Source organism: Lathyrus oleraceus, chromosome 2 (genome assembly GCF_024323335.1).
Source record: "Lathyrus oleraceus cultivar Zhongwan6 chromosome 2, CAAS_Psat_ZW6_1.0, whole genome shotgun sequence".
Lineage (NCBI taxonomy): Eukaryota > Viridiplantae > Streptophyta > Magnoliopsida > Fabales > Fabaceae > Lathyrus > Lathyrus oleraceus.
In genome coordinates this window covers 292,773,951-292,790,508 of record NC_066580.1, presented here as the reverse complement: position 1 = coordinate 292,790,508, position 16,558 = coordinate 292,773,951, and positions in this window count along the sequence as shown.

Below are 16,558 nucleotides of genomic sequence, written 5' to 3'. Positions count from 1 at the left end.
TATTCCCTAGATCAACCATCTTGGGAAGGATTGACTTCTCATGCTCTTGGGGTAGCTTGCCCCAATATGAGCCTTGGAATAAACTTTGCCCCTATCCGGATGATTTAGAGAGATTTGTAGAATCTCGACGTGGTTGTCCTAGATTGAATGTCAATTGAAGAGATCTGAGCTACGGGATATCAGGAATTTGATCAATGCTCCTAATATATAATCTTTCTTGATGTCAAATGACTGTAAGCATGTAACATGCTCATTTTGAAAATGATAATTATAATGTTATGCTTATGAAAGTTTTGGAAACTCAAGTGTGTTCACTAAGATTATGATATTTAGTGAACGAATCACTATTTAGAATGCCATATCAGCATCGATACAGATGACAAGCAAATCTTTAGGAGTCAACTTAACGCGATTTTACCGTAGTATACTTTCGAAATAGACCCTGCTTCAATTAGGTCTTTTAAGGGTTGTAACGTGGTCTGGTTCATGATTTCAGAAGGAAAGGATATAAGGCTCAAAACCTATTCTAACCCGCCCATTCTTCGTGATGTTCTCCAGTCCTACATTCAGTTAGCTTAAACTAACTGAAACTGGCCTGCCCATGGTTAAACATGAGGGTTTTATGTGTAAAGAAAATAAACTCCTACTTCAAGGCCCAAAGGGGTTGAGTAGGGATTAACTTCCTTATATCTCCGGTGTTAAGGGATTGAACAATGCCTTACATCATCAGCACGATCTTATTCAAAAGTATACAAATAACGATCTTGCGTATTTTGATTGCATCATTCTCTTTTGATTTTATTTGAATTACAATATGATATTGATAAAATAAAGTATGAGTTAACACGAATGGATTTAATCAAAACATTCATGTTTATTTCATTATTATTATCCTCTGAAAACCAGACAAGTTTTACAAATGAACTACATATGACAAACAAGAAAATATTACAAATGAGACATGATTGAATCATTGTGATATTGCTAGCCTTGATATTCTTTTGAAGAAGCAACTGAATCTGAGCAAACCTCACCACTATCCGCATTCGCAATCTGTCCACAGTGGTCTGGCAACGAGTTGGTTATGGCATTGGGTCCTTCCTCAGCGAATGACAAGACCTTCTAATCAATTAACTCTTGAACTTTAACTTTGAAAGTCCAACAATCCTCAGTAGAGTGCCTCTTATGCCCAGCATGATAAGCACATGACGTATTTGGATCGTGCCTTACATGATACAGGAAAGTGGCAGGAGGAATTTCCATTGGTACGACTGCCCCTTGTTGGACAAGATATAGCAATAATTGAGTATATGATATAGTGATCTGGTTATGCTAAGGACACTTCTTGTTGCGATGTCTGGTTTTCCTCTGCCCTTGATGGTTACGTGGCACACTTTGTCGACTTTTGAGAATTTGAGCCCGATGAGGTTGCTGATACTGGGACGTGACACCATGTCGGTATGAGTAGCATTGCATAGGCATCCAAGGTACTTGCAACGGAGGGCGGATCAGAGTAATAACCATTGGTTGGAACATTTGAGCAGAGTGCCCCAAGCCAGGATTGACTGTCTGATGAGAAGTTTGACCATGATGAACCCCAAATGGGATATAGGGTGCCCCAGCATAGGCATACTAAGATGCAACAGTAGTAGAATATGATGCCCCGGGATAGACCAACAGCATTCCATGGTGGTATCCTTGATTCAGATACTACATAACAGGTTGATCCACAGGTGGAGGAACTCACACATGAATCAGAGGACCCTTGTATTCGAACTCCTTCTCAATAAGCATCTTAGTAGTCACAGATGTAAATCACAATAAATTTCGATCGATGAGTCCTTGAACTTTGATCTTGAGAACATGACAAGCTTCTGTAGAGTGCCCTACGTATCCAGCATGGTATCCACACCTGGCATGAGGGTCATGCTTACGGCGGTAGGGAAACTTAGCAGGCTCGATTTATTTAGGCATAATTACCATATCATTAACCAGTATAGGTAGCAGATGTGCGTAACTCACAGGAATTGGATCATAGAGAGGATGTTTCCCATCTTGATCTTTGTTCTTCTGACTGATTTGCTTCTGCTTCAACTTCTAGTCGCTTTGAACAGGCCTCTGATGTGGTAGTAAACACTGTTCTTGAGGAAGAAGTGGAAAAAAGCCTGTAGCTGCCTTCTATTTTTTTATCTTTATTTAGACTGTCTTCAGTTTGTTCATCAATCACAACTTTATTTGAGAATTCCACTGTCATGCTATCCAAGAATATCCCCAAAACCATGTCGGCTCTGTCAATGATCTTAGTCTCTTCCATGATCCTTGGATGATTGGTGTTGGCAAATCGTTGTATTTTTTACGAAGGAATGGATAAGGTGGGTTTTCTGGTTGACATGCATGAAATTCAAATGAATGAATGCATATGTTAGGGATGAAATACTAATAATTATGAAACACCCATAGATTCAAAGTCTGATAGCATAGCAACCCAAGTTCGAAGCTCCGACATATGTACAACAATGCAATACCATGGGTTAACAGTACCAATAATCCAGATAACCTATGTATACTGCCTGATGCAGGATCAAAAGTTCGACGTCCATGAGAATAAGGTATGTAGAGTCTATGGTTTCCTGCAAAAAAATCCCATATCCCCCTCACAGGTATGGACTATGCTCCAAGGTAGTCCCTAGAAGGTCTCCAAGAGTCATCGACTCGAAATGAAAATACATTGTCGTAATGAATGCTCACAGGACAAAATTACTCTCAAGTGAATCTAGTCTGGGTGTGGTTCTCGTGACAACCCAACGTGCAAAAAACAGGTGCACACGACTATCCACGAGTTTATCCTATGTGTATACTAAGCTCGGGTATAGAGCTTTTCCCTAATGTAATTGTAGCGGTAAATTCGTGACCATCAAGCTATGGATAAACTTGACGTCAGTAAAACCAGAGTCGCCATCGCGCTTTTATTATTTCCAAAGGAAAAGGGAAAAGTAGAACAAAAACCAAAGAAAAGAAGTTTTCAAATCAAAACTAATAAAATTCCAGATATTACAGGTCAGGGGGTTGGTTACACAAAGGGAAGGTGTTAGCACCCAAAGTGTCCTAGGTACTCCTAGGGAGCCCTTTTTTATGAATGCATGTGTGTTTGGTATAAAAGATGTGTGAGAAAAATAGAGTGTGGGGATGAGAAAATAATTCATTGATTATATTTTTCTGTTTGACAAGACCTTCGGACTTGTGCCTACGTACCAATATAAAAATGAGGGATCAAAACCTCGTAGTTCGTGGTAAAAATTTCAAAGTTGGTGGATTGCTTTTTAACAAAAATTTAATAAGGAAAAGGCACAAATGGCCCAACAGTTTGAATGAAGTTGTTAATTCTTTTTGTATTTTGAAATTGTAAGTCAATATGGTTAAGTTTATTTACAAGTTTAATTTAAGAAAGAGTTTGAAAATTCATTGGCATAAGGCCAAAGTTTTCTAATCATTAAAACAAAGTCAAAGTTTGAAATCACAAGCAAAGAAAGTTTTTGAAAAGGGGGAGAGATTTTGAAATTTAAGAAGTGGGAGGAGATGCAATCCAACAAACAAGAATGTCGTATAGAAACCTGTAAGACGCCAATTTTGACCCTAAGATCCCTCATGCATTTTCATCATAAGCATAAGCATTGGGATCATGTCTTGGCATCCTCCTTACCCCTCTTTCATTGGGTTTATTTTGGGAGAGATCACCAAGCACTTTGTGATTATATCACACTTGTATTTTATCATTTCACTAACCAAAATACCAAAAATATGTCTTTGCATTTGCCTAACTCTTTTGTAGGTAGGGCATGATCTCATTGATTCATAAAGTACACATCTAGGGTTTGAGACCCTCATGAACAAAGAGCACAACCAATAATTGATCCAAGAATGGTTATGAACATCATATATGAGTCCCAATGTTCTCTACATGTTATATTGATCAAGTTTGCTTCAAGAGTTTGAGGGTGATTTGCCTTGGAAACCCTAGTTTGACTAGGTATCTTGAGTAACTTCTTCAACAAGCTATCTTATCAATTGATCAAATTTCTCAAGGGGCGTTTCAAAATTCATCATCTTATGCATATACGATCTACCATGAGTTAATAAAGTCAAGAGAATTGCAAGTTAGCAAGTTGGTTGATAGTGGTTAGCCAAATGAATTGATCTGATCAAAACTGGGTCTCCCTAGACCATATCTTCTACAATTTTCACCATATGAAAATGATTCCAAGATAAAACTTACTCTAAATGACATTACAAACAACTTTCATGTTGATACATAGAGCTAGTTTTGCTTGGAAAATCATTTTCTATGTTGAAACATTATAGGTCATTTTGTTTAAACCCTAATTTGAAAGTCAACTTCCCAAGGCCATAACTTGCTCAATTTTTATGAGATGAAAGATTTCCAAGTTGCACAATAAAATTAAATGTGTCTACTGAAACTTTGATGTTTGTAGTTGGAGCTAATTCAATGTTTTTGAGCATGTGATATGAGGCTACATTATAGGTCATTTTTGACCTATACCACTGATCAAGTGATTTTTCCAAACTTCAAAAATAAATAACTCTATCATTTCAGATCCAAATGACATGAAATGTGTTACCATTTTGAAGGTCTTTGAGATAGCTATAACTTTGATGAAGACACTTTTCTCATTTCAAGCTCCTATAAAAAGTTAAGCAAGGTGGAATATTGAGACATATGGCTTGACACTTAGAAATTTTTTGATATGTCAAATATTTCCAAACTTCCACCTCAGATTTCTCCAAGCTCCAAGCTCCAAATGAAAAATTGTTGAACATCAAAGTTGTTCCTCTTGATCTAACCTTTCCAAAGAGCTAAAATTCATTTATTTTGGATGAGAAATGCATAGGCTGCGTATGGCTTAAACAGACTGATATCATTTGGCATGGATCCAACTTCAAGCATCAATGCACATGTGCCTTGAAATCTAAGCTAACTCCAACACATCTGATCATTCATTTTGGACCTTCAGCTATCATTTCATGGGCCTATGCGCGCCCATGCAGCTTTGCATCATCATTTGCCAATTTTAGAAAGTGGAAGAGAGTGTGCAAATATCACATGATTCGCCTATAAATAGAAGCCCTTATGCTCAGAATTATACACACATTGCGCCAACTTTGATCTCCAATTGAAAACCCTTCACTCTCATAGGATAAACCTGATAAATTCATTTGAATTTGAGCTTGAATCTCCACTGTTTTGGAATTCAATTCTTCAGGAATCCATTGCTTCTAAACCTTTTTATTCCTCTCCTTCAAGAAATTAGAGTGAGTCCAAGTGCAAGCAAGCTCAAGATCCATCAAGTTCAGACCTCCATTGAAGGTAATTTGCAGAAATTTTAAACTCTTCGATTCTCTTAGATTCTTGCTCAATTCCATTGATTCTTGAGTTGTCTGAAGTCCTACCAATGTAGGCAAGAAGATTGAGTTGCTTTGAGGTCAAATCGAAGCAACTCAGATCATGTACCTCAATTTTCAATTCCACATATCTCTCAATATATTTGGAATTGGAATGAATGGAGGTCAGATTCGAGCTCAGTCCCATTTTTTCTTCAAGATCATGTCCTTGTTTCTTTTTTTGGTAATGGTTCAACTTGACCAGTCCAATGAGTGCCACAAGATAAGATGACCGGAGCTCTGGCTCCGGCGATGATCTGGACATTCTCTGAACCATAGGATCCACCCTCCACATTTTAATCTTGATCGTCCCTTGTGATTACCATATGTGCCACGCGGTTGACTCAGGAACTTGTGGAACGCGCGTTTTGGATCATCAGATCTGCCACCTCAATTAATGAGGGAGATCTGATGGTCCACGAAATTTAGAGAATATTCTGATTTGTTTTAATTGCATTTTCTTCAATAATTCATATTAAATTCAATATTGATCCAAAAAATATGGGACTTTCACCAAAAAAATTCAAATATTTTTCTCTTTCATATTCTGAATTAAAATTATTTTTTGGATCATTATTAATATTTTTCATGAATTAATTGATTTTGCAATTGTTTTTAATTGTTTAAAAATATTTATAAATGTCCAAAAATTATGAATTTTTTTCTCCAAGGTCCTTTGACCTTGTTTGACCTATGATAAATCTCATGGCCATTTATTTGGTGTTTTGATGAGATTTTAGGAATTGGACAAAACATATTTTAATTTAATGCATTATTTTACTATTTTTAATTTAATAAATGCCATTTTAATTGTGTTGACAATTTGTATTGACTTAATTGAGTTTGCTTGTTTATTGTTGGGTCTTGGTCAAGGTTGATTTGACTTTGTCAAGTTAATATCATTGGATTTAGGGGATTGATGGAATGTACATTCCATCTTCCAAAATGAATGAATGATATTAATTTGGTAAAAGTCCTCCTTTGACCAATTTGTGATCTCATCCATCCCCTTCCCCTTCATCTAATTCATCTTCTTCATTCATCCATTTCCATATGGCCAATGACATCTCAAAGTCCTAATTCTAGTTGATGGAAAGATTAACATGAATATGGATGAGATTAGGCCACACCTTTTTGCATATTTTGTGTGTGTGGTATGTTTAATGATCATAGTTCATAATACTATGTCTCCAACATGCATTAACACCAAAAGTCTATTTCCCGGCCTCAAATAGTTGTGACTTCTACATAAGTCCAATTACGATTGCTTAACATAGCGCTAAATTTGTGACATAAAAGGCATAAGCATTCTAGTTAGTGAGATTGTAAGTCTCCCCTCTTCCATGGTATTGTGTGGAAACTTAGCCTTCTTTCCTTCCTTTGGAAGATGTTTTGGTTCAAGGATCCATGCTTGTGGCAAGTGGGTTGAGTGTTCTCCAAAGAATGTCTTGAAATCAAAAGCAAGACAAAACTAACTTCTAACTTACTAACTATTAACTTTTAATTTCAAGCTTTTACTTTAATGTTATTTACTTTTAGCACTTTATATCATTTTCCATTATACATATCATTCTAATTGTTTATGTTAATGTAATTTTCACTTTGTCCATTTGGACCATATTGTGTGATATATTTTGTTTGTATATACTTTGCTTGTTTGTGTGGTCTTTGACCATTAATGTACATAATAAAAACAAAAAACCCTAAAAAACCTTTTTGTGGACTGTTGGCTTGATCTTGCCCAATTGGACTTAGAACTTAGGCAACACTCCTTTGCTAATGGACTTGGCCAGTGCCAAATTATTGAAGAACCAAGTGCTTGCAATTTGAAATTCATATGATATATCATTCAAGATCTCTCCAGTTCATCTGCAACATTGATCATTGTTAAGCTGTTATGTTGAACCTGTGACTTGTGGAATTCATCTGCTACATGGGCTATTTTGAAGAAGATCATGAAGTGGATAAGCTTGGATGAGGCCATCTTTATTTGATGCCTTTGCTCTTCAACATTGATATAATTGTGTATTTGTATGTTGTTTGATTCTAAAAGTCCAAGGGAATTCTGGGTTTCTATTGACATACTTGTCTATTGGATTGCTACCCTTTTGGTCAGATCTTTTCAACTCTAAACTTTTAATTTTTGTGCATAGGATAATCTCTTCATCTTCTCGCCATTTCTTTAATTTCAAAATCTCTCCCTCCATTTTTTTTAAAATCTTCTTTGTGTGAACTACTTTTGTTCTAAACTTTGACCACTTTCAAAAAGATAGAAACTTTGGCCTTATGCCATTGCACTTTCAAACTTATTTTCTTGAATTAAATTTGTAAATAAACTTAACTATACTTGACTTAAACTTTCAAAAAGCCAAAAAGAACTAACTCATTCAAATCATTTTCAGGCCTTTGTGCCTTTCAAACTTAAATTTTGTTAAAACCAACACACCCATTTTGAAATTTATAGCACGAACTACGAGGTTTTGATCCCTCATTTTTATGTTGGTACGTAGGCACAAGATTGAACGTCTTGTCAAACACCAAATATAATAAATGAATTCTTTTCTCATCCCCCCATTCTATTTATTTGTAAACATCAGTTTGTAAAAAATACATATTGTAAGACCCCAATTTTAAACCTAAAATCCCTCATGCATTTCATCACAAGCATTAACATTGGGATCATACCTTGGCATCCTCCTTACCCCTTTTCATTGGGTTTATTTAGGGAGAGATCACAAAGCACTTTGCGATTATATCATACTTGTATTTTATAATTTTACTAACCAAAATACCAAAAAATATGTCTTTGTAGTTGTCTAACTCTTTTGTAGGTAAGGAACATGATTTCCTTGATTCATTGATCACATCTAGGGTTTGAGACCCTCATGAACAAAGATCACCATCAAGAATTGATTCAAGAATGGTTATGAGCATAATGTATGAGTCCCAATTGCTTCTACATGTTATATTGGTCAAGTTTACTTTAAGAGTTTGAGGGTGATTTGCCTTGGAAACCCTAGTTTGACTAGGTATCTTGAGTAACTTCTCCAACAAGCTATCTCACCAATTGTTCAAATTTCTCAAGGGACACTTCAAAATTCATCATCTTATGCATATATGAACTACCATGAGCCAAGAAAGTCAAGAGAATTGGAAATTAGCAAGTTGGTTGATGGTGGTTGGCCAGATGAATTCATCTGATCAAAACTGGGTCTCCCTAGACCCTATCTACTACAATTTTCACCATATGAAAATGATTCCAAGAGAACACTTACTCTAAATGACATTATAAGCAACGTTTATGTTGAGACCTAGAGCTATTTTTGCTTGGAAAATCATATTCTATGTTGAAACATTATAGGTCATTTTGTCTAAACCCTAATTTGAAAGTCAACTTCCCAAGGCCATAACTTGCGCATATTTTATGAGATGAAATATTTTCAAGTTGCACAATCAAATTCAATGTGTCTACTTAAAAATTTATGTTTGGAGTGGGATCTAATTCAACTTCTTTGCACATGTGATATGAGGCTACATTATAGGTCACTTTTGACCTATACCATTGATCAAGTGATTTTGCCAAACTTCAAAAATGCATAACTCTATCATTTCAAATCCAAATGACATTCAATTAGTGACCATTTTGAAGGTCGTTTAGGGAGATATAACTTTGATGAATACACTTTTCTCATTTGAAGCTCCCATTAAAAGTTAAGCAAGGTGGAATATTGAGACATATGGCTTGACACTTAGAAAATTTTCAATATGTCAGATTTTTCCAAACTTCCACCTCAAATATCTCCGAGTTCCAAGCTCTAAATAAAAAAGTGTTCAACATTAAACTTTTTCCTATTGATCTCACATTTCCAAAGAGCTAAAATTCATTCATTTTGGATGAGAAATGCATAGGCTGCGCATGGCTTAAACAGGTTGGTATCATGTGGCATGAATCAAACTTCAAACAACAATGTTCAATCGCCTTGCAATCCAATCCACCTCCAATGCATCTGAACTTCATTATGGACTTTTGAAAAATCATATTATGGGCCTATGCGCCCCCATGCAGCTTGCTTACATCATTTTGCCAATTTTGGAAACTTGAAGGAGTGTGCAATTATCATTTGAATTCTCAATAAATTGTAGCTCACTTACTCAGAATCAACACACACACTGCGTAAGCTTTGATTCCCCATAGAAAACCCTTCATACCAAGAGGATAAACCTGAGAAATTCTGTTGAATTTGAGCTTGAATCTCCACTGTTTTGGAATTCAATTCTCCAGGAGTCCTTTGATTGTAAGTCATTCCGTTCCTCTTCTGCAAGAAATTGGAGTGAAGCAAAGCACGATTCAGATCAATATCTAGCAAGCTCAGACCTCCATTGAAGGTATTTTTGTAGAAAATTTGATCTCTTTAATTCTCCTTGTTTCTTGCTCAATTCTCTTGATTATTGTGTTGCCTGAAGCCCTACTAATGTAGGTAAGGTGTTTGAGTTGTTTTGATGTTGAATCGAAGCAACTCGGATCATGAACCTCATTTTTCAATTCCACATATCTCTCAATATAGCTGGAATTGGAAGAAATGGAGGTGATATTCATGCTCAGTGATGTTTTCTCTTTAAAATCATGTCCCTGTTTGAAATTTTGGTGATGGTTGATGATGACCAGTCCGGCGAAGCTCGCCGAAGAAGACAACCGGAGCTCTGGCTCCGGCGATGATGTGTTTAAGGTTTAAACCGTGTGATCCAACTCCTGTGTTCTAATCTTAGTCGTGCATTGTGATTACCAAGTTTACAACACAATGGACTCGTGCATTGGTGGAACGCGCTGTGGATCATCAGATCTGCCACCTCAATTAATGAGGGAGATCTGATGGTCCACGTATTTTTGCATTTTTTATACTTCCATTTAATTGCATTTTCTTCAATAATTCATAATAAATTTAATATTGATCCAAAAAATATGGGACTTTCACCAAAAAAATTCAAATATTTTTCTCTTTCATATTCTGAATTAAAATTATTTTTTGGATCATTATTAATATTTTTCATGAATTAATTGATTTTTCATTTGTTTTTAATTGTTTAAAAATATTTTTAAGTGTCCAAAAATTATGATTTTTTTTATCCAAGGTCCTTTGACCTTGTTTGACCTATGATAAATCACATGGCCATTTATTTGGTGTTTTGATGTGATTTTAGGATTTGGACAAACCATATTTGAATTTAATGCATTATTTTAATACTTTTAATTGAATAAATGCCATTTTAATTGTGTTGACCATTTGGATTGACTTATTTGAGTTTCTCATTTGTTGTTGGGCCTTGGTCAAGGTTGATTTGACTTTGTCAAATTAATATTATTGGATTTAGGGGAATGATGTAATATACATTCCATCTCCAAAAATGAATGAATAATATTAATTTGGTAAAAGTTCTCCTTTGACCAATTTGTGATCTCCTTCATCCCTTTCCCTCTTCATCTAATTCCCCTTCTTCATCCATTCATTTTCAATTGGCCAATGACATCTCAAAGTCCAAATGCTAGTTGATTGAAAGATTAACATGAGTATGGATGAGATTAGGCCACACCTTTGCATATTTTTTGTGTGTGGTATGTTTGATGAGCATATTTCTTAATACTATGTCTCCAACATGTATTAACACCAAAAGTTTATTGCCCGACCTCAAATAGTTGTGACTTCTACGTAAGTCCAATTAGGATTGCTTAACATAGCGCTAAATTTGTGATACAAAAGGCATAAGCATTCTAGTTAGTGAGATTGTAACTCTCCCCTCTTACATGGTATTGTGTGGAAACTTGGCCTTCTTTCCTTCCTTTGGAAGATGTTTTGGTTCAAGGATCCATGCTTGTGGTTAGTGGGTTGAGTGTTCTCCAAAGAATGTCTTAACATCAAAAAGCAAAACAAAACTAACTATTAACTTACTAACCATTAACTTTTACTTTCAAGCTTTTACTTTGAATGCAATTTATTTTTATTGCTCTATTATCATTTGTCATTGTACATATCATTCTAATTGTTTATGTTTATGCAATTTTCACTTTGTCCACTTGGACCATTTTGTGTGATATACTTTATTGCTTTGTTTGTTTAATTGGTCTTTGACCATTAATGCACATAATAATAACAAAAATCCTAAAAGACAATTTGAGTGGACTGTTGTTTTGATCTCCCCAATTGGACTTAGAATTTAGGCAACATTCCTTTGCTAATGGACTTGGCCAATGCCAATTTGTTGAAAGACCAAGAACTTGCAAATTTGGATTCATCTGATACATCATTCAAGATCTCTCCAGATTCATCTGCAACATTGATCCTTGTTAAGTTGTTATCTTGAACCTGTGACTTGTGGAATTCATCTGCTACATAAGCTATTCTAAAGAAGATCATTGAAGTGGATAAGCTTGGATGAGTCAATCTTTATTTGATGCCTTTGCTCTTCAAGATTGATATAATTGTGCATTTTTGTGTTGCTTTATTCTAAAAAGTCCAAGGGAATTCTGGGTTTCTATTGACATACTTATCTATTGGATTGCTCCCATTTGGTCAGATCAGTTCAACGTTAAACTTTTAAATTTCTTGTATCTATGGTAGTCTCTTCATATTCTCCCCATTTCTTTAATTTCAAAATCTCTCCCTCCATTTTCAAAACCTTCTTTGTGTGAACCATTTTTGTTCTAAACCTCGACCACTTTTACAAAAAAGGTAGAAACTTTGGCCTTATGCCATTGCATTTTCAAACTTATTTTCTTAAATCAAACTTGTAAATAAACTTAACTATACTTGACTTAAACTTTCAAAAAGCCAAAAAGAACTAACTCATCCAAACCATTTTCAGGCCTTTGTGCCTTTCCAAATTAAATTTTGCTAAAACCAAGACACTCATTTTGAAATTTATAGCACGAACTACGAGGTTTTGATCCCTCATTTATATGTTGGTACGTAGGCACGAGACCGAAGGTCTTGTCAAACACAAAAATACAATTAATGAATTCTTTTCTCACCCACTCATTCTATTTGTCTGTAAACATCACTTTGTACAAAATACATATGCACACAAAAAGGGCTCCCTAAAAGTACCTAGGACACTTTGGGTGCTAACACCTTCCCTCTGTGTAACCAAACCCATTACCTGTGATCTCTGACTTTTATTAGTTTTTATTTGAAAACTTCTTACTTGTTGGGTTTTGTTCGTACTTTTTCCCTTTTCCCTTGGAAAATAATAAAAGCGTGGTGGCGACTCTTGTTAATTAATCTCTAGCTTGTTAATAGCTTAATGATCATGAATTTCCTGCTACAAAAATTAAGTGGCGACTCTGCTGGGGAGTAGTCTCTATTGGGTTTAGCCTACTTTTTGTGTGAATATATTTGTATATATGTGATGTTTGTATATATGTATGTGTGATATAATCCGCTTGTTGTGCTTGGTGATTTCTGAGTGGTGAAATAAGTTCTAACCCGGACTTGAGTGCAATTAAGATAGGAGGATGGTATAGTCATGTTCGACTTGTGTGGAGTAGTCCTTAGCAAGTTGGCTTGAGATCCATCTGCTCAGTGGAGACTCCTTTGGATTTGGATATGTCACACAAGTATTTGTGGTTAGGCATGACTATTTCTAATTGGGTCTGAGAAGTTGAGGACCTTAGAACACCTAACCCATTTGGCCTATTTAGGACGTAGTGCGAAAACTGTTCAAGTGTAGACTTGATAATAATTGTTACACGATACTACACTCAGACGTGTTTCTCTTGAGAATATTATGGGTCAATGAGTAAGCCATCTTAACCTGTAATATCCGATATATGGAATTAAGACTCTTGGAACTTTTTAGAACATGATCTACAGGTTTTATCCTTAGTTCACTCCTTTGGGATGGTTCTTACCCAGACTCCATGCTCGTGACTTGCAACAAACCCTTGATTCTTGGTTGTTCCAATCAAGTCTTGTCAATATCAATGGAATTTGGGTGTTGATAAGGTGAAAACCATAATCCACCAAAATGGATGATTGATCTCGGCAATGACTTGATACATCCCTTGACCTTTATTTGCCTTGTGTGTGATACCTTACTTGTGATTGTTGCATTCATGCATTTCATGCGCATTATAACATTCTTCACACGAAATTTCAAGGAACTAAGGTGTCATTTGCAAATATTTTCAGACCATGGATCGTGGACGAAGGAACACTAAGAAGTACAATTTCAGATGTCCCGACATGAAAGAGGTAAGGAAGCTAGCATCTTTTGTATTAGATCCCTTGGACTTCAAACAACGTCATGGGAAGCTTCTGTCCATCTTGTCTGCTGATGTAGTGCAAGGATTGATGAGTGTATTGGTGCAGTTCTATGATCCTCTATACCATTGTTTCACTTTCCCAGATTTTCAACTTGTGCCTACCTTGGAGGAGTATTCTCATCTTTTGGGGATACCTGTTTCTAGTAGAGTGCCTTTTAGTGGATTGGAGGAGATTCCCCGATCTAGTATTATTGCTGAAGCTCTTCACTTGAAGAAGTCTAAGATAGAGGCTCATTAGGTGAAGAAAGGAGGGTTATTTGGATTGCCATTTGTTTTCCTCATCAAGGAAGCTACCACTTTTGCTCAAGCTGGTAGTGTGGACGCTTTTGAAGCTATCTTTGTGTTGCTCATTTATGGATTAGCTTTGTTCCCTAACATTGACGATTTTGTTGATGTTAATGCCATTAGACTTTTCTTGATTGGGAATCCCTGTGCCTACTTTGTTGGGTGATATGTATTTCTGTTTGCATCTAAGGAATTCTAAGTGTGGTGGAACCATTGTCTGTTGCATTCCTCTTTTGTATAAGTGGTTTATTTCGCACTTGCCGCAGACACCTGCTTTTGTGGAGAACAAACAATGTCTAAGGTGGTCTCAAATATTTATGTCTCTCACTAATGATGATATAGGTTGGTATGATCCGTCCTTAAGCAGTTTGGAGATTATTGATAGCTGTGGTGAATTCTCTAATGTGCCTCTCATTGGTACACAAGGAGGAATTAACTACAACCCTGCTTTGGCTCGTCGTCAACTTGGGTTCCCCTTGAGAGACAAACCTAATAACACTTTATTAGAAGGTCTTTTCTATCAAGAGGGTAAAGATCCCCAACATTTGAAGTAGAAGATTATGCACGCTTGGCATAATGTGCATAGGAAAGGAAAATCCGAGCTTGGTCCGTGCAATTGTGTAGCTTTGGAAGCTTACACTCTTTGGGTGAAGAAGAGAGCTATGGAATTGAAGATTCCTTATCCTTGTGAGAGACCTATGTCTATGGTTGCGGTTGAGCCATTAACTCTCCCTAACCAAGATGTAGAGGAGTTGGAAGACGTGCTCATCAAGATGAAGCAAGAGAGGGATATGTGGGAAGAGCGTTTCCATACTTTGAGCAATAAGCATAAAGAGTTGCAGTTGGAGTCTAAGGACAAAGACACACTGATTGAGCTACTTGAAGATTGTTTACCAGCTTGTCCTCGAGAAGACTCAGATGAAGGCTTCTTTTGAGACCGAGATTCGTCGCATTTGAAGGAAGTATGCGCCTTCAGCCAGATCTTCTGACACTGTTGTTCGGGATCCTTAGGATGACTAGTCTCCTTTTCTCTTGTATCCTTTATGGTTGGTTTCTGAAATTGTACTAAGTGTAATCCTTCCAATTTATATAAATGAAAAGAGATTTTTGGTCATATCAAAATTATTGCAATTTCCATTTCAATTTTTATATATTTGCAAATGATATAGCAAGTTCCTTGGAAATAAAAAATAATAATCAAGCAATGCATTTCATGCATCATTTGCATAAGCAGGTTTTTGCCAGGTGTCTGATCAGTATTCTTCTGTCCTTTAGCCAAGCTGACTCACCGGTACAACACTCGAGCCAATCATTCATAGATCATGGAACACCTTGAGCAAGAGAACCGAGACTTGAAAGAGGAGATTGCCCAACTGACTTCCATGATGGAGTCAGTTCTTGTTGCCCAGAGCCAAGCTTCTCCAACTCATGCAACTCCTCCCGCAAGGACTATCATTTCTGAAGTGGTTACCTCTACTGTGCTTGCTGCCACCGCCCACTTCGCTCTGAATCTTCCTGCTGGATTCCCTTGGGGAATGCCACCCAATTTTGTGCCAGAGGGTTTCGCTCCCACCTTTGCTTCCATGCCGGTATCTAGCCCGATCATGTCTGTGCCACCTCCCATTATGCACACTTTGCCGCGAGTAGAAGACACCATGTATCATTCCGAGCCATCTGAGGGCCCGGACGTCTACGAGAAGATGGATGAGATGAAGGATCAATTCCTTGAGCTACGCAAGGAACTGAAAATGCTGAGAGGCAAAGATCTATTTTGGGAAGAGTGTTGTTGAACTATGCTTAGTGCCCAACGTGAAAATCCTGTGAAATTCAAAGTGCTTGACTTTGAGAAGTATAAGGGAAACTCGTGTCCACTCAGTCATCTTGTGATGTATGCCCCCAAGATGTCAACCCAGACAGATAATGATCAACTACAAATTCACTATTTCCAGGATAGCCTGACAGGTGATGCACTCCGGTGGTATATGGGGCTAGATAGTGCAAGCATCCACACTTTCAATGATCTAGGTGAGGCTTTTGTGAAACAGTACAAATACAACGTGGATATGGCGCCAGATAGGGACCAGCTGAGGTCCATGTCTCAGAAAGACAAGGAGACATTCAAAGAGTATGCCCAACGTTGGGAGGAGTTAGCTGCCCAGATTACTCCTCCTTTAAAGGAGAAGGAGATGACAAAAATCTTTCTCAAAACCCTGAGTTCATTTTATTATGAACGTATGATTGCCAGTGCCCCCAGTGATTTTACCGAAATGGTAAATATGGGGATGAGACTTGAAGAAGGGGTCCGTGAAGGACGATTGTCAAAAGAAGAGGCGTCAACTAGCAAGAAGTATGGGAGCAATTTTAGCAAGAGGAAGGAAAGTGAAACAAATGCAGTAAGCAGTGGGAGGCAGAAGAGGCCTCAAGCAAGAAGGAATTTACCACCCCGTCAACATCATCATCATCAAGTATCTTCTATTATTGCAGTGTTTTCAAATCAAA